Source organism: Podarcis vaucheri (assembly GCF_965113315.1).
Source record: "Podarcis vaucheri genome assembly, chromosome: 4".
Classification (NCBI taxonomy): Eukaryota; Metazoa; Chordata; class Lepidosauria; order Squamata; family Lacertidae; genus Podarcis; species Podarcis vaucheri.
In genome coordinates this window covers 92,300,552-92,319,439 of record NC_138762.1, presented here as the reverse complement: position 1 = coordinate 92,319,439, position 18,888 = coordinate 92,300,552, and the positions used below count along the sequence as shown (strand labels likewise).

Below are 18,888 nucleotides of genomic sequence, written 5' to 3'. Positions count from 1 at the left end.
GTTACTGGAACAGAGCAGAATCTGGTGTTTGAGTTCCTATAAATACTGTTGAGGGGTGTGGTGTATAGCCTCCAACGTTCTGGGCAGAGAGGAAGTTCCTAGATTAGTGTGCCTTTTCTTCTTTTGTTCCTTAATTACTTGAGGGATATCTTGAGTGATTTCATGAGTGATATTCTGAATACCACTGGGTGGGTCATTAAGTGTAGATTAGTTGCTAAAGCTTTCGTGTCTTGACCTCTTGAGCTTGTGAAGAGTTTTTCTGAGAAGATGGCTGTGCTGCATTTAGTTGTGCTCTGGCTTGGCTTCGTGTATAGGGGCGAGCTGTGATTTTGTGCCTTGTGCCAGCCAGATCTGTGTAGGGATTGCAGATTTACAGTATTTATAGGAACTCAAACACCAGATTCTGCTCTGTTCCAGTAACAAGAAGCCGAAAGCACCAGCCTGAAGATGACGAGTGAGACCTCGTCGAAACGTCGCCCAGACACCCCGACTCTTACACGGGAAGACACCCGAAGACACCAAAACCTGCATATATATATATATATATATATGTAGGTTTTGGTGTCTTCGGGTGTCTTCCCGTGTAAGAGTCGGGGTGTCTGGGCGACGTTTCGACGAGGTCTCACTCGTCATCTTCAGGCTGGTGCTTTCGGCTTCTTGTTACTGGAACAGAGCAGAATCTGGTGTTTGAGTTCCTATAAATACTGTTGAGGGGTGTGGTGTATAGCCTCCAACGTTCTGGGCAGAGAGGAAGTCTGCCCAGAACGTTGGAGGCTATACACCACACCCCTCAACAGTATTTATAGGAACTCAAACACCAGATTCTGCTCTGTTCCAGTAACAAGAAGCCGAAAGCACCAGCCTGAAGATGACGAGTGAGACCTCGTCGAAACGTCGCCCAGACACCCCGACTCTTACACGGGAAGACACCCGAAGACACCAAAACCTACATTCCTGTACCCGTGAAAATCTACGAAAGCATATATATATATATATATATATATATATATATATCCAATCTTCTGTAAATCTCTGGTCCCACAGGTTTCGAATCCTTCCTGTCGTTTTGTGCAATTCTGCATAGTCCATTAATTTCACCTGCCATTCTTCTTTCGTTAGAATTTCTCACTTCAGAAATTATTCCTGAGCATGTACGATACAATACGATACCATACAATACGATAATACAATAATCTTTATTGTCATTGTCCCATACAGAACAATGAAATTGAAAAAATCTACATCAGACATTCAAAAACCAACAAGCCTGATATCCCAGCTATCCCAGCCTGGTTAACCCCCTAAAAACTCTGATAAAGGTAAAGGTAAATGGACCCCTGACCATTAGGTCCAGTCGTGGCCAACTCTGGAGTTGCGACGCTCATCTTGCTTTATTGGCCGAGGGAGCCGGCATACAGCTTCCGGGTCATGTGGCCAGCATGACTAAGCCGCTTCTGGCAAACCAGAGCAGCACACGGAAACGTCGCTAACCTTCCCGCCGGAGTGGTACCTATTTATCTACTTGCACTTTGATGTGCTTTCGAACTGCTAGGTTGGCAGGAGAAGGGACCGAGCAATGGGAGCTCACTCCGTGGCGGGGATTCGAACTGCCAACCTTCTGATCGGCAAGTCCTAGGTTCTGTGGTTTAACCCACAGTGCCACCTGCATCCCCCCCAAAAAAAACCTCTGATACCCCATAATTAAATACAATATACTCCCACAGAGACGACCTTACACTGCGTTTAAAACCAAAATCACATTTGTATAAAAACTGTGAGGGAACCTTGAGTGTGGGAGGCTCCAATTAAATCAAACTCAAAGTTGACCCATTAAAATCAATGAACTTATATTAACCAAGTGCATTTATATCAATAAATCTGCTCTACGACACAGGGAAAAATCCAAACCCAAGGTCCACTGAGATAAGCAGGGTTTGGAAGAGGTGGATCTCTGGCTGAGCTTGGGCTTAACTGGGGCTGCATCCTGCCTTAGTCAGAGATATGCCATCTTAAGTCCTCCACCCTGGCTCAGCTGAAGAACATAAGAAGAACATAGGGGTGGTTGCTGGATCAGGCCAATGGCCCATCTAGTTCAGGATCCTGTTCTCATAGTGGCCAACCAGATGCCTGTCAGAAATCAACAAACAGGATACGAGCACAGCACTCTTTCCTCCTGTGAGCATAACCATGATACAGTGGTACCTCTAGTTATGGACTCAATCCATTCCGAGGTGCCATTTGCACACCCCAAAAGTCTGCAACTAGAGTGCCACTTCTGCGCATGTGTGTGGCACAATAGAGTGCTTCTGTGCATGTGCAAGGTACGCAGAGTGCTTCTGTGCATGCGTGAGACATACAAAGCACTTCTGCACATGCGCGTGGTGCGAAACCCAGAAGTATACACTTCCGGGTTTGCCGCGTTCGTATCCTGAAAAAATGCAACCGACGTAACAATAAGCACGACTGTAACTAGTAACCATTGATAGTCCTCTTCTCCAAAAATTTGTCTAATCCTCTTTTAAAGCCATCTAGGTTGTTGGACATCAGTGGGAGTGGGAGTTCTGCCAGTGGGAGTAAGTTCCATAATTACCGTATTTTTCGCTCTATAGGACGCACTTTTCCCCCTCCAAAAATGAAGGGGAAATGTGTGTGCGTCCTATGGAGCAAATGCAGGGTTCGGGTTCCTTTAGCTGAAGCCGGGAGAGCAAGACTAAGATTTTTTTTCTTGATTTCCCCCTCTAAAAACTAGGTGCGCCCTATGGTCTGGTGTGCCCTATGGAGCAAAAAATACAGTAAACTTTGGGAAGAAGTACTTCCTTCACAAAGGCAATGTTCCTGGGCTGTGACAGGGCAGGGAGAGACTTGCCTCTTTTTCAAACTCTGCTCAGCTCAGGTACATGAACTAGCAATCCATTAGAAGTCACACTGACAAAAAATAAAATAAAAGGTGTTGTGTGCCTCTATTTTAAAGGCTTGTTTTTCCTCGACCAGGCTTAGGCCAGCTCAACTGGTGGTAACCCTGTTCCTGAACAAATCTGGAATAGGGGTAAATTACACCAGCGTAAACTACACCTGGCATGAACTGAGCTGGCTCCCTATAGTTTGGATTACTCTAACCAATGGATCCCATGGACTGCAAGAATTAACCAATGGATTACTCTAACCAATGGATCCCATGGACTGCAAGAAGATCAAACCTATCCATTCTTAAGGAAATCAGCCCTGAGTGCTCACTGGAAGGACAGATCCTGAAGCTGAGACTCCAATACTTTGGCCACCTCATGAGAAGAGAAGACTCCCTGGAAAAGACCCTGCTGTTGGGAAAGATGGAGGGCACAAGGAGAAGGGGATGGCAGAGGATGAGGTGGTTGGATAGTGTTTTCGAAGCTACCAGCATGAATTTGACCAAACTGCAGGAGGCAGTGGAAGACAGAAGTGCCTGGCGTGCTCTGGTCCATGGGGTCACGAAGATTCGGACACGACTGAACGACTAAACAACAACAACCAATGGCTGCAACCCTCATGCTTAGTTTTTTTTGGCACAAGAGGCTACAGATCTCGGAGAAAAGAAAAGAAAATATCCAAGTTTCCTTTGGATAAACTATGGTGCCTAGACTGTCTGTCTCATGGATAATGAGACAGGATTTCTAACTGAAGCTTTCTGCAAAGTCTAATGATTGTATACATAAAACAACAACAGCGGGCAGTGATGAGAGGCATTGAGTGGATAAATTGATGGAGCTGGTGGAACAGGCTACTATCTATTAGACTGGATTATGGCTATCTACATTGTCAGAACAGTGTCCTTGTTGCCAAAACAAATGCTGACATCATATTTTAGTTCACAGAAGGGACAGAGAGCAAAGGAGAAATGAGGATTCATAGATTTATTTATTTATTTTAAAAAATCACTCCTTATAAAAGTAACAGCAATACCAAAAAGGGAATTTTTAGTTATGATGACAATTATTAAAGACTAAAATTTCTCTTTAAAAGTCATATCAAAAAGCCTGTAAAAGAAAAGGAATCAGATTTTCTAAGTTTAGTAGGAAAGGAAGGAAGGAAGGAAGGAGAAAGTCAGCAAACCAGAATAGTCCTGGTAGTGCTTCGTACTCAATTCTTTAACACAGAAGTTGTGGACCAGCATCTTTTGAATCTTCAGAAAGTGCTGTGATGTCAGTCACAGGTGGCTGTCATGTAGATTGTGGCATCACACAACATGGAAGGCATGACATAACACAACACAAGACATTGCTGCTCTTCCCCATCCAGACAACCTCATGCCTACCATAAGAAACACTAATAATAATAATAATAATAATAATAATAATAATAATAATAATAATTTGTACCCCGCCCATCTGGCTGGGTTTCCCCAGCCACTCTGGGCGGCTTCCAACAAAGATTAAAAATACATTAAAATGTCACACATTAAAAACTTCCCTAAACAGGGCTGCCTTCAGATGTCTTCTAAATGTCAGGTAGTTGGTTATTTCCTTGACTTCTGATGGGAGGGCGTTCCACAGAGTGGGCACCACTACCGAGAAGGCCCTCTACCTGATTCCCTGCATCTTTGCTTCTTGCAGTGAGGGAATTGCCAGAAGGCCCTCAGCATTGGACCTCAGTGTCCGGGCAGAGTGATGGGGATATACTGTATACTGGGCCGAGGCTGTTTAGGGCTTTAAAGGTCAGCACCAACACCTATGTCTGGCAGGTCCTGATTTTGGTGACCACACCAGATTTATTCCCTCCACACAAATACACACAAACAACAACAGGGAACATTCCCTAGTACCAGTAAACAATACATGCACTCTGCGTTGCACACATCGTGTGTGTGTCTGCACACATGTACACAGACATGCATTCATTGCACACCTACAGATCATAGAATAGGGCTGCCATATGTCTGGAATTTCCCTGACATATCTGGGATTCTTCTGTTGGAAATAGCATCCGGGCGGAATTTTTGAAAATAGGCTAAAATGTCTGGGGAAACCCAGGCGTATGGCAGCTCATGCTGGAAGTGTTGATTTGTTGGCTAATTTCCATTAAAATATAGCTCAAAAACGTCATTTTCTTGGAGATTTTGGCACAAAAAAAGCTCAGCAACTGGCCCTCCCCGAAAGCAGCTCAACAAGTTTCCCCCTCCCCACAAAAAAAGCTCCGGAATGTCGCTTTTTGAAATATGGCAACCCTACCATAGAGACATTTTTTTTTCTATCTCTCTGCCTCCAGTACATCTCTCTTAATCACACACACTCACATAGGCATTCAGAAAAACTCTTGCATGGTTGAAGGAAGTGCCTGTAATTTTTATAATAAAAAAGACACACAGAGAGAATGTTTTTGTTTCTGTTTCTGTTTTGTTTTTTTAAAAAATCATTTAACTAAATGAATGAATGGGGGTCATCTACATGGTGCCCATGGGGTTGCTGGGTTGGTGATCTCTGCTCTAACAGAGGCTCTGCAACAGAAAGAAACAGATCAACACTACTATTAAACAAAACAGGCATAATACAGAAGGACTCTGATGTGGCAGGTCAAACAAATGGCATGCACTATCTGAGGGATGGAGAGATCAGAGGAGATTAGATGTAGCCACCTGGATTTAGCACTTTCTGATCTTCTGAGCATGTACAGCACTGGCAGATGTGCTGGGCATAGAATGACATATCTGGTACCCATCTGCACTTGCCGTTCCTCATCTGGCTAGGGATGCACATGTGGAAGTTTACTTCCTGGACATATATGCCTCTTTGACATTTTTAAATGTGACTAAATGTAATGAGCTTGTTAACCGGGGCTGGGTGTTGCGCCTGTTCTCTAATTGTGCATCCATCATTGGCTAGAAGCTACATATTCAGTAACAAAAATAATAACCTCCAAAGTTGAATACTTTAAATAATTTAAAGATTAGTGTGTGCCAAGCCCTCGCGATTTCCTGGAGGCTGCCTTTACCCATCAGAATTAACATTTACTGCATTTTGTTATAGCTTCTTTCTTTTTTCAGGGTGTGTGTTGTTGTTTGCTTAGGAAATAATATGTACTTTCACATTTCAGGGAATAAAATTTTAAAGGAAGGCAAAACACCTACGACTAAGCCCTTGTCCTATTCTGGTATTTGAGAGAGTAACAGCACTAAAATGTGCACATGTGTAATTATAATTATTTAATTAAAAGTTGGTTGCCATTTACACCCATTTCTGTTTTGCCACAGGCTGCCAGCCAAAGGAGTTATTGTCTTAATTAGGAACTCAGCAAAATCTCAGTAGAAAAAAGTTTGGAGGACACCACCCACCCACATGCCGCTTTGCAAATTTTGAGATTTCCAGCTCAGTTCACAAATTAAATGCTTTGTTATGTGCATTTTCAAATAAATTTATGTGCCTTGTGAGATCGGGGGAGAGTTTCCTTCCATCACAGATCTGTTCCTTGCAGTGCAGTTCTGCACATGTCTACTCAGAAAAAGGTATCATAGACTTCAGTGGGGTTTGCTCCCAAGAAAGAAGGTATAAAATCACAACCTAAGGCTATGATACTTTCTTAGACGTCATCTCTGCTAAACTCAGTGAGAATGATTTTCAAGTAAATATGTTCAGATGGTGACTTTTTTAAAAAAAACAACAACAACCAGTTCTCATTCTCTCTCTCCCTCTCTCTAGGGATCACAGTTTTCCCCAAACATTCTTTGCAGATCTGACACAGAAACAACAGCTCCCCTCACCCAAAGTCTTAACTATGCAATAGATAATGCTAATTGAACCATACAACAGATGTGTTCCTTTGGTGAGTGCCCAAGGATCACAGAATCAGCAGGAAAGCTGTATAAAGCAAAATACAAAGGCTGATCTTCACTTGAATGTATTCCTCCTTAGTTATTGCCAACTGCTCTTCATCTAGGGTATGCAAATTTAGCATCCTCCTGTGCAAAACTGGATATGCATTTTAAAATAGTTGTTGTTTTAATATACCATGCATAGAGGGGGGAAAGGAAATTGGGGGGAATTTTTATAAGGCTTTACCCACACATTTATATATATAAAAATAATAATTGAATTTTAACTAAATATATGGAATGGCTTCTTAAGGCACATGAAGCAAATAGAGTTCTTCTGGAAGGTATCTTGAAAATAATAAGATGATGTCCCCCTTGTGATCATGGTAATGAATGAGCAAGTCCTTATTGCGTGTTGAGGTCCCCAAGCTACCCCTCGAATAACCCACAACACACACATAAATTTTGTTTAAGGTTTTTGGCATAATTTTGGCCACAACTTTATTGAAATACATAAATGTGAGTGGTTGTTTAGGCATTGGTTAAGACTATCTGTCCTCCCACCTGGGGACAGAACTGCCTTCCGGGCACCACCGAAAGCGAGTAAGGGAAAACAATATTGGGGAAAAATGGAGCTGAGGCACAGGCCCTCACCTCTCCCCGCATGCTCCCCAAGGCTTGCCGGCCCTAGCCCCATTCCAGGGATTCAGACGAAAAGATGGCAAGCCCCTGGATTTCTTTAACAGAATTCCCTTTCCGCAGCAACCTTGGAGGGGCAGGCCCAGCCAATCCTAACCCCTCCACCAACCAATTTTAACCAATGCCTAACCACAACCAACATCGAAATCAGATTGATTATATTCTCTGCAGCCAAAGATGGAGAAGCTCTATACAGTCAGCAAAAACAAGACCTGGAGCTGACTGTGGCTCAGATCATCAGCTCCTTATAGCAAAATTCAAGCTTAAACTGAAGAAAGTAGGAAAAACCACTGGACAGGTAAGATACAATCTAAACCAAATCCCTTATGAATACACAGTGGAAGTGAGGAACAGGTTTAAGGATTTAGATTTGCTGGACAGAGTGCCTGAAGAACTATGGATGGAGGCTCGCAACATTATACAGGAGGCAGCAACTAAAACCATCCCAATGAAAAAGAAATGCAAGAAAGCAAAGTGGCTGTCTAACGAGGCCTTACAAATAGCGGAGGAGAGAAGGCAAGCAAAATGCGAGGGAGATAGTGAAAGATACAGGAAATTGAATGCAGATTTCCAAAGAACAGCAAGGAGAGACAAGAAGGCCTTCTTAAACGAGCAATGCAAAGAAATAGAGGAAAGCAACAGAATGGGAAGAACCAGAGATCTGTTCAAGAAAATCGGAAATATGAAAGGAACATTTCGTACAAAGATTACCATAATAAAGGACAAAAGTGGTAAAGATCTAACTGAAGCAGAAGACATCAAGAAGAGGTGGCAAGAATACACAGAGGAATTATACCAGAAAGATATGGATGTCTCGTACACCCCAGGTAGTGTGGTTGCTGACCTTGAGCCAGACATCCTGGAGAGTGAAGTCAAATGGGCCTTAGAAAGCACTGCAAATAACAAGGCCAGTGGAAGTGATGGTATTCCAGCTGAACTGTTTAAAATTTTAAAAGATGATGCTGTTAAGGTGCTACACTCAATATGCCAGCAAGTTTGGAAAACTCAGCAGTGGCCAGAGGATTGGAGAAGATCAGTCTACATCCCAATCCCAAAGAAAGGCAGTGCCAAAGAATGCTCCAACTACCGCACAATTTCACTCATTTCACATGCTAGCAAGGTTATGCTTAAAATTCTACAAGGAAGGCTCAAGCAGTATGTGGACCGAGAACTCCCAGAAGTGCAAGCTGGATTTAGAAGAGGCAGAGGAACCAGAGACCAAATTGCAAACATGCGCTGGATTATGGAGAAAGCCAGAGAGTTCCAGAAAGACATCTACTTCTGCTTCATTGACTATGCAAAAGCCTTTGACTGTGTTGACCACAGCAAACTATGGCAAGTTCTTAAAGAAATGGGAGTGCCTGACCACCTCATCTGTCTCCTGCGAAATCTCTATGTGGGACAAGAAGCTACAGTTAGAACTGGATATGGAACAACTGATTGGTTCCAAATTGGGAAAGGAGTACGGCAAGGCTGTATATTGTCTCCCTGCTTATTTAACTTATATGCAGAATTCATCATGCGAAAGGCTGGGCTGGATGAATCCCAAGCCGGAATTAAGATTGCCGGAAGAAATATCAACAACCTCAGATATGCAGATGACACAACCTTGATGGCAGAAAGTGAAGAGGAATTAAAGAACCTTTTAATGAGGGTGAAAGAGGAGAGCGCAAAATATGGTCTGAAGCTCAACATCAAAAAAACGAAGATCATGGCCACTGGGCCCATCACCTCCTGGCAAATAGATGGGGAAGAAATGGAGGCAGTGAGAGATTTTACTTTCTTGGGCTCCATGATCACTGCAGATGGTGACAGCAGTTACGAAATTAAAAGACGCCTGCTCCTTGGGAGAAAGGCGATGGCAAACCTAGACAACATCTTAAAAAGCAGAGACATCACCTTGCCAACAAAGGTCCGTATAGTAAAAGCCATGGTTTTCCCAGTAGTGATGTATGGAAGTGAGAGCTGGACCATAAAGAAGGCTGATCGCCGAAGAATTGATGCTTTTGAATTATGGTGCTGGAGGAGACTCTTGAGAGTCCCATGGACTGCAAGAAGATCAAACCTCTCCATTCTGAAGGAAATCAGCCCTGAGTGCTCACTGGAAGGACAGATCGTGAAGCTGAGGCTCCAATACTTTGGCCACCTCATGAGAAGAGAGGACTCCCTGGAAAAGACCCTGATGTTGGGAAAGATGGAGGGCACAAGGAGAAGGGGACGACAGAGAATGAGATGGTTGGATGGTGTTCTTGAAGCTACTAGCATGAGTTTGATCAAACTGCGGGAGGCAGTGGAGGACAGAAGTGCCTGGCGTGCTCTGGTCCATGGGGTCACGAAGAGTCGGACACGACTAAACGACTAAACAACAACAACCACAACCTTACAAGTTGTGCCAATTTGCTATGCAGTAGGCAAAAACCAAATGGCACCAGCCAATCAGCCAGATGGACAAAATTCCTACCAGGCCCCTGCCCCAATGGCAGACGACCCCATGACAGGCATAGCAAGGTCAATGCAAAACCCCTAAATTAGGGCGGTTGGGCGGGTGATCCATTGCACACAGCGAAAGAGAAAGCTCGAAGCTGCGTTTACAGAATTTAAAACATCCGATCCCTCCCACCAAATTGCAGCATAGGATTTACCCCAGCAACCCAGCCATCCAATCGTTGCCACAGGCTTCCTTAGTAATCCTGCCTGGCAACAGAGGGGTGGCCTGGTGGACCCCACAGCAACACACGCTCTCCATGAGGGAGAGCACACTTTTTATGAAGACTTGGAAAAGGCTTCATGTACTGATGGCATTCTAGATGCCACAGCTGGTGGTAAAAGGGAGGCTATGCATTGCAGCCAAATACCAAAGCAATTTTTCATAGCCCATGGATCTCAAAATGAAGATGAACCCCAAGTGGAAGAGTCTCCTTCTGGAGGTTGTGGGCTGTCCTTCCTTGGAGATTTTCAAGCAGGGATTGGATGGCCATCTGTCACGGATGCTTTAGTCGAAATTCCTGCATTGCAGGAGGTTGGACTTGATAAGCCGTGGGGTCTTCTCCAACTCTACAATTCTATGATTCTAATGGATGTGCAAGGAACCTGAAGTTCTCCAGCTGTTGCTAGACCCCGGCTCCCCTCACCATTGGCCTGATGGGAGTTGGGGTCCAACAATCTTTGGAAGGACACAGGTTCCCAACCCCTGCTCAAATGGGAAAGAGCAGTTACCCAGGAAAGCAAAATAAATACAGTGGTACCTTGGGTTAAGTACTTAATTCGTTCCAGAGGTCCGTACTTAACTTGAAACTGTTCTTAACCTGAAGCACCACTTTAGCTAATGGGGCCTCTTGCTGCTGCTGCGTCGCCGGAGCCCGATTTCTGTTCTTATCCTGAAGCAAAGTTCTTAACCTGAAGCACTATTTCTGGCTTAGAGGAGTGTGTAACCTGAAGCGTATGTAACCTGAAGCGTATGTAACCTGAGGTACCACTGTACATTTTAAATCTATGATTGGAAGAAAAGATTGAGGCATGTACCAGAAGAAAAACCCACTTCTACCCTTTTTCTGAGACGGTCAACCTTGATGTTCAGCTTGACTCGAATAAAAAAAAATGTGAGCTGTCATCTTGTTCAGATTTGATTACATCTGCAAGTTGCACTTTGGAAATCCAAGGGAAAGAAACATTTAAAGAAGGTCAGTGGAGCCGTGTGGCATTGACAGTTCCTAAGTGAGCTTTTTCACCTGCTATCTGCCTATTGTGCCTGCTGAGCGTAGATAAAACAGTTCTATTTGACAATTAATGCACAAAACATCTCATTCTGTGCTACTTTAAAGGAATGATTTTTCTAAGAAGGTAGGACTGAGGGCATGTACTGGCAAACCGTGCATTAAGAATATCTACAGTCAGCCAGGCTTGGGAATGCAGGTTAGAGACTGCTCATTTCTTTGTCATCAGAACAAATGAAGGAGACGGAGACTTGATTCTATGTGTTTATTTTTAGATCAGACTAAACAGGACACCTGTTCAGAATGTAAAGCCAAAGTAAAGCCTTTGCTGCTTGCTTGCTTTTCTTTCTTTCTTTCTTTCTTTCTTTCTTTCTTTCTTTCTTTCTTTCTTTCTTTCTCTCTCTCTCTCTCTCTCTCTCTCTCTCTCTCTCTCTCTCTGTGTGTGTGTGTGTGTAAGGAAATATCTAGAATGTGCAGCGATCTAGCTTCCATAGCATTGCTTCAGAGCTTCTTAATGTTATTATAATGGTGTATTTCTTCCTTGCTAAACAGAAGATTCATACAGTTGGGAAAGAATGCACAAGGAGTCATGCAAAAATGCCTCAAATCTGCTTGGAATTTTGTATTTAAATGCATATTTCAATGCTTGCCTCTCATGTGCAGGACGTTTCCTGCCCCTTCCCTGCTGCCTCTTCTCCTTGCGTGACACCCCCTCCATCTGCTTCGGAGGGTGGGGGGGCAATAACAGCTGGGGGGCAGGCAGTGGAAGGAAAAGGAGATGAAGTTATACTATTCAAGCAAAAGTCCTTGCACATGAACTGCAACAATTTCTGTGTCCCCCTACATTTCCACTATTATTATTATATTTATACCCTGCTTTTTCCCCGGGCTGAGACTCAAGGCTGCTTACACAAGACAGATAAAATGCAAAAAGCTAAAAACATATTGAAGATAATTGCATAACTGAAGCTAGGCATTGGAGGTGTGGAATTCTAAGCTACTTTACTATGTACAAAACAGAACAAAAGAAATCACGGCTTCTCTCTCCTCCTTCATCTCTGAGAGAGCAGAAAAGCAAAAGTACAACATAACGGAACAGTGTAACTGAACTTCCGTTCTCACGATTCCAACAGTATGGAATGTCAACACAGACATGTGATGAACACAATCACACATCCTGCAACGGGAGGAATGAAATCCCAACACTATCACCCATGGGTATGGGTTTGGCCTAGATGCCAAACATAGTATATCTGTTATCTTGGAGCAGCTCCTTCATTCTTTTCTCATGCAAGCACGAAACTGGGAGTTGGATAGAGCCTCCCACATCTATGACCTGAAGAAATTCACAGGGAAATTGATCACAGGCATTTGTCATCCATACTTGACAGCCCTGGTTTCACATAACTAGGGCTACATGAAAGGAAATATTTCAATGGGTCTAGCATATACAGACAACCAGCATTTGCAGCCCGTAAAGATTTGATTAAACATTCAATCTGTCCCTTTTCAGAATTGCAACATGTCTCTGTCATGTAACAACTCGACAGTTCATCATAACACCCTGTCGCTCCTGCATATTATTATTGATATATTGTGCTATCCAGATGCTGGCATTATAATGATCCTGGGGAGAGCTGTTTGCCAACTCCAGGTGAAAACACTATAATCTGGATCAAGCAAATCCATACTTCTAAGAAAAACCTTCATTTTTTAAAAAAATCATCACCTTTCCTCCAAGGAGTTCGTGGTGGCAATCATAGTTTTTTGCCTTTCCTCATTTTATCCCCAAAACAACCCCGTGAGATAAGTTGGACTGTGAGAAAGTGACCAGCCCAAGCTCACCCAGTGAGCTTTATGGCTGAGTGAGGATTTGAATCTTGGAAGAAGCAAAGATCACCAGTGTCAAAGCAATGATTCTTCAACCTCAACTTTGTTGGACTGGTCATGTTATGCGGATACCTGATTATCGTCTTCCAAAGAAACTACTCTATTCCCAACTTAAAAATTGAAAGCATAATGCTGGTAGTCAACAAAAGAAGTTTAAAGGCTCTCTCAAGACAAATCTTTTAAAAAATGAAGTATAAACACTGACAACTGGGAAGCACTGGCCTGCAAGCGCTCCAGTTGGAGAACAGTCTTTACCAAAGGTGCCACGGGCTTTGAAGATGCTCAAACTCAGGGTGAAAAGGGAAAGGGTGCTAAGAGGAAGGCACGCTTGGCAAACCCTCACCATGATCAATTCCTACTCAGAAACCTATATCCCCACTGTGGTAGGATATGTGGATCCAGAATTGGCCTCCACAGTCACTTATGGACTCACTGTTAAAACCTTGTTTATGGAAGACAATCTTACTCAGCTACGAGTGATTGTCAAAGAAGAAGAAGACGACGACTCTGGCCACACTGGAAGTGATGTATATGAATGTGTGCTGAAACTGGCAGCTAGCTAGTCTTCTCATCTGTTTCTTGTCCAAAGATAATGTGACATTTTAACCTTAGGATGTGCCACCATGAAGTGGGGAATAACTGCTTCCCGGGAGGAAGGGCCAGATGACATGGTTCAAAGGCCATCAGGAGCACAAGGTTGGATCTATCAGGGCATTTGCACTGTGCTGCAGTCTTGCCCTTCCACCTACCTCTACTAGAAGAGGGTAGGGCCAGAGCCATGGAAGTTGCAGTGGCCAGGAGGGATCAAACACTGAATTTCCAAGAGAGGAGGATCCAAGGCATCCTGTGGCCATTGGGACACTATCTCAATTGACTGCGTCATTCATTGTCCTGTTGATTTCTGCATCAGAAACTTCAGGGACAGTGTCTCCACGTACAGACCCCCTCCCTTTAGTGGTTTGCCTCCAGTGGTACATCAGATGTACACTTAATGTAACATACTTATGTAAGCTTTCACACAGCAACTCCTAAGGCAGCCTTTCTCAACTTTGGCTTCCCAGATGTTCTTGAACTACAACTCCCATCATCCCTGACCACTGGTCATGCTGGCTAGGAATGATGGGAGTTGTAGTCCAGCAACATCTGGGGACCCAAGGTTGAGAAAGACTGTCCTAAGGTTTTTTTGACCAGGTAGTGCTGGATGGGTTTATGCAAAAATGGATACTACCAATTGGTGTAGTTTCTGCTGGTGTTCTTTTTTTTTGGGGGGGGGGGGAGATTGTCAACCACAGCAAGCTTTTCAGAAAGGCATGGCACGTATATCTGAGTTAATTAAAATTGCAAATTGCAAGTAGCTCGCCATGATGCACCTAACAAGTTGGGTCATGTCATGAAGAGCTGCTCACATCTGTGGGAAATACTGGAAGTAAGTTAAATAGAATGAGAACCCTTCCTTTTGTAGATTTTTAAAATAGTAAAGATGTGGCCCTTAGTAGAACTAAAATGATAGTCTTCGCTGATTGGTCTAGGTGCAAAAAACAAAAATCAGATTATTGAAGTGCATCTTAATAATGCATATAAGCTATGAAAAATGTTTTTGTTTAATAAGACTTCATTTTGGCCTGATGCTGTTGTGCTTCATTCAGATTATTTTCAAGCAGCTGATTTCTTTTGAGCAAGGCCGGGTTTCTCTTGAATTGTGAGTACTTCAAACAGAGAACAGCTGAAAACTAAAGTGGTGTTTTCCACTGAAAGTGTAGGCAACTTTGAGGCTATGGGTGAGTGAAGTTCCTTTAAAAAGCCATTAAAATGAATTTTTAAAATGAGGGTAGGGCATCACCTTTATTTCCTTGATGCCGTGGCTTTCGGGAACTTGGAAGGATTAAATAGCATTAATCTCCAAGGAAAGTAACGTTTGGCCAAAACCACAACAGACAATCTGTTCTGCATGATTCCTAATGGAAGATTGGAAAGGAAGATTGGGTCAGGAAAAGGAGCCATCTTTTGAAGAAATAAACTCAGTATTCTCTAGGGACGGAGGGGAATTTGATTCAGTTCACATATAAATGCAAAACAAAAGACAGATATCCATCAAAATTCACAGTTATTTGAATTTTGCGGTGCAGTTCTCCAGCTGTGAAATGTCTACAAAAAATGCATATGGAAGAGTAAAGTGTGCATATTAGTGGGGGCTGGGATACACTGTATTATGGAAAGTATAAATAGAGGTGAAAATATGCTTTGCAAAATATGCTTTGAGCAAAGCAACATAAAAAAAAATGTAATTGGGAGATGAGAGATTTTACTTTCTTGGGTTCCATGATCACTGCAAATGGTGACAGCAGTCATGAAACTAAAAGATGCCTGCTTCCTTGGAGAAGAGCAATGACACACCTAGACAACATCTTAAAAAGCAGAGACATCACCTTGCCAACAAAGGCCCATATAGTTAAAGCTATGGTTTTCCCAGTAGTGATGTATGGAAGTGAGAGCTGGACCGTAAAGAAGGCTGAGCGCTGAAGAATTGATGCTTTTGAATTATGGTGCTGGAGGAGACTCTTGAGAGTCCCATGGACTGCAAAAAGATCAAACCTCTCCATTCTTAAGGAAATCAGCCCCGAGTGCTCACTGGAAGGACAGATCATGAAGCTGAGGCTCCAATACTTTGGCCACCTCATGAGAAGAGAAGACTCCTTGGAAAAGACCCTGATGCTGGGAAAGACTGAGGGCACAAGGAGAAGGGGATGACAGAGGACGAGATGGTTGGACAGTGTTCTCGAGTTTGGCTAAACTGTGGGAGGCAGTGGAAGACAGGTGTGCCTGGCGAGCTCTGGTCCATTGGGGTCATGAAGAGTTGGACACGACTAGATGACTAAACAACAACAATTGGGAGAAATCTGCACGGAAATGCATGAGCACTTAAAAAAACAAACCAAAACCACAAATCAATCACAAACTGATGTGGGAATTTGGAGAACTGAGCTTAAGGTTAGAAAATGAGACACTGAGTGATAGCACACTTGACAGATTCACCCATCCCTAGTCTTCACTAATTTAAGAGCAATACCACAGAAGTAGTTGTCTGTGATGGATCCTTTTGTTTGATTTTTTTTGATAGCTTGGAATAAAATGCTGCCACATGTATTTATGGTTCTTCAAAGTGTTTCCTGCTCCGTTCACAAAGCAGCTGTGGCATGAAGTATGGATTGGGCTTGTTCTAACTGGCCATGTTAAAAAATAATAATGATGATGCAAACATGTCCAGTTTTTGTTCATGATAAATTATGTATTCTTGCAATCGCTGTAGTCATTTCTCACTGCACAAATCCATCTTTTTTTCAGCATAACTGCCCTTCATTGTTTGTTTTCTTTATTATTTACAGTAGAAGCAGGACCAGTCCTACCATTAGTCAGAGTGAAGCAACTACTTCAGGAAGCAGTGCTGGTGAGGGCAGGCAACAGCAGTTGAGTGTTGGTGAACAGAACTGTGTGTGCTCTACAGCCCGTCCTGCAAATCACTAAGCTAGTGTGCTGTCATTAGGCATGTGGAAATTGCTGTGCCATCACTTGTGAAGATTTGACTACTTTCCAGTTGGCTTCTGTACTCAAAATGGGAGGAACCGCCATCTTCCCCTTGGCCCCAGGCAAGCGAAATGTCTTGGGTCAGCTCTAAACAAAAAGCATTAAAAGCTGTCAGCTTTAAAATTGGTGAGGGGAAAAACAGCAATCCGAAAGGATTCCTGTTTTAAAGAGTAATTTCTAAGAACAAATCAAAAGCCTGAACCACTGAATCGGATAGAAAATACCAACTTTCCCCAGTTATCTTGTAATTATATGAAGTGCTCAAAACTAGTAGTAAGCAAAAGTATCTTTGCCCTCAGAGAACAGAGCATTATATAACCGTTATAAACACACACCGAGCCATTAAGTGGTTTCATTTGCAAATAAAATTGTTTCCACATCTTTAATAATGACATTAAATTATCTGTAGCTGACCTTTCTCCACACCTCCTTCACTTCATATCCCTATAGCTCAGTAATTGAGTTTAAATTCTCATGTTCACATAAACACAATTTTATGTTCCAGTAATTATGAATATCTGTTTAAGCTGAAACAAAGAGAATCTTGCCCTAACATTATTTAGAACAACCTTTTTTTTTAGATGATGCGTGCTCAATATTAGAAAGTAAGTGTGATGAAGTAGGGAGGGGGCTCAACTTGGAACAGGGAAACCCAAGTTTGAACTTTTCATCTATTGTGCTGACCAGGTGACCTTCAGCCAATCACTCACTCTCACTCTGACTCACAGGGTTGTTAGGTTGTTTGGAGTGAGGAGGAAAGCACATCTATTATTTTTTTTTTGGAATACAGGATATATATATGAAAACACTAGCACTTAAGCTGACTTATTTTTACAGAGAATCATGGACCCAGCTCAAATTATAAAATAAATGACAACTGGAAGAATGAGAAATGTGGTACTATCTTCTTCTGGTTACTGGTGGTGGTTCATTTCTTGATATTTTCAACTGTAAGCCAAATTGATAGGAATATGGGGTAGGTGCATATGTTTTCAGGCTTTCAACTAAGGTAGCCAAACACAGCCACCCTCCTCCAGATATGTATTGTGAAATGCATGCCAGGTGTCTGACAGTCTCCTTTTGGGGGTTTCAAAGGGCAGTTCAGCTCCAGGAACTACAATGGCAATTGTATGCATCCCTATGAAATCATTCCCAGCTGTAACAAGGCTGGAACCAAGAATTAGAATGTCCCTGAGACTCATCTTCCTGAGCTAAGAAATATAATTGTCAGGTGTTCATAATGTTCACCTTAAATGCAAATTTCAACCCCAATTTCTTCCATGACTCATACTGAAGAAAGCTGCTTCTCACCCATTCTTTGACCCTTCCTGCTTCCTTGTAGCATCAGCCAAATAAGTTAAACCAGACAAGTCTTCTTCTTCTTTGGCGATCACTTGTAGCCGAGTAAGATTGTCTTCCATAAACACAGTTTTAATAATGAGTCCGTAAGTGACTGTGGAGGCCAATTCTGGATCCACACATCCTTACACAATGGGGACATTGGTTTCCAGGCGGGGGTTGATCACGGTGTGGATTTGCCAACCGTGCCTTCCTCCTGGCACGTCTCTCCCTTGCGTCCTGAGTTCGAGTGTCTTCAAACCCTATGACACCTTTGCTAAAGGCTGTTCTCCAACTGGAGCTCTCGCAGGCCAGTGTTTCCCAGTTGCCAGTGTTTATACTACATTTTCTTTAGATTTGCCTTGAGACAGTCTTTAAACCTCTTTTGTTGACCACCAGCATTACGCTTTCCATTTTTAAGTTCAGAATAGAGTAGTTGCTTTGGAAGACGATCATCAGGCATCCGCACATGACCAGTCCCAAGAAGTTGATGTTGAAGAATCATTGCTTCAACACTGGTGATCTTTGCTTCTTTCAGTACACTGATATTAGTTTGCCTGTCTTCCCAAGTAAGCACATAGCTGAATTATGGTATTCAGCCCCACAGTATGTAATGATAGACATAAATTTGGATGGCTTCAAAATGTCATTTGAAAAATTCAAGGATAGCAAGACTATCAATGGCTACTAGGCATGAAGACAATGCTTCTCCTGCTTTGGAGATAAAATCACAGTTGCTGGGAATCACAATTAAATATGACACTCCTAAACATGCAGTTGTACTTTTAGAGAAACAACCAATGCATATTGCTTTCAACAAGTGGCTGAGTGGCTAAACTTAAAGGAAAAAGGCCCTATTTTCAACCAATCACGTGAAATGCATCCCTC

The 18,888-nt window shown here is 42.8% G+C and overlaps 1 long non-coding RNA gene across 1 annotated transcript; it reads right to left on the bottom strand.

Annotated features, from left to right (window-relative positions):
• Positions 1-1,184: 1,184 nt before the first annotated feature.
• LOC309530251 lies at positions 1,185-1,745 on the bottom strand. Its single transcript, XR_014218728.1, has 2 exons — positions 1,686-1,745; positions 1,185-1,308 (listed from the first exon to the last, which is right to left on the bottom strand). It is a non-coding gene; the product is annotated as an uncharacterized lncRNA (long non-coding RNA).
• Positions 1,746-18,888: the final 17,143 nt, after the last annotated feature.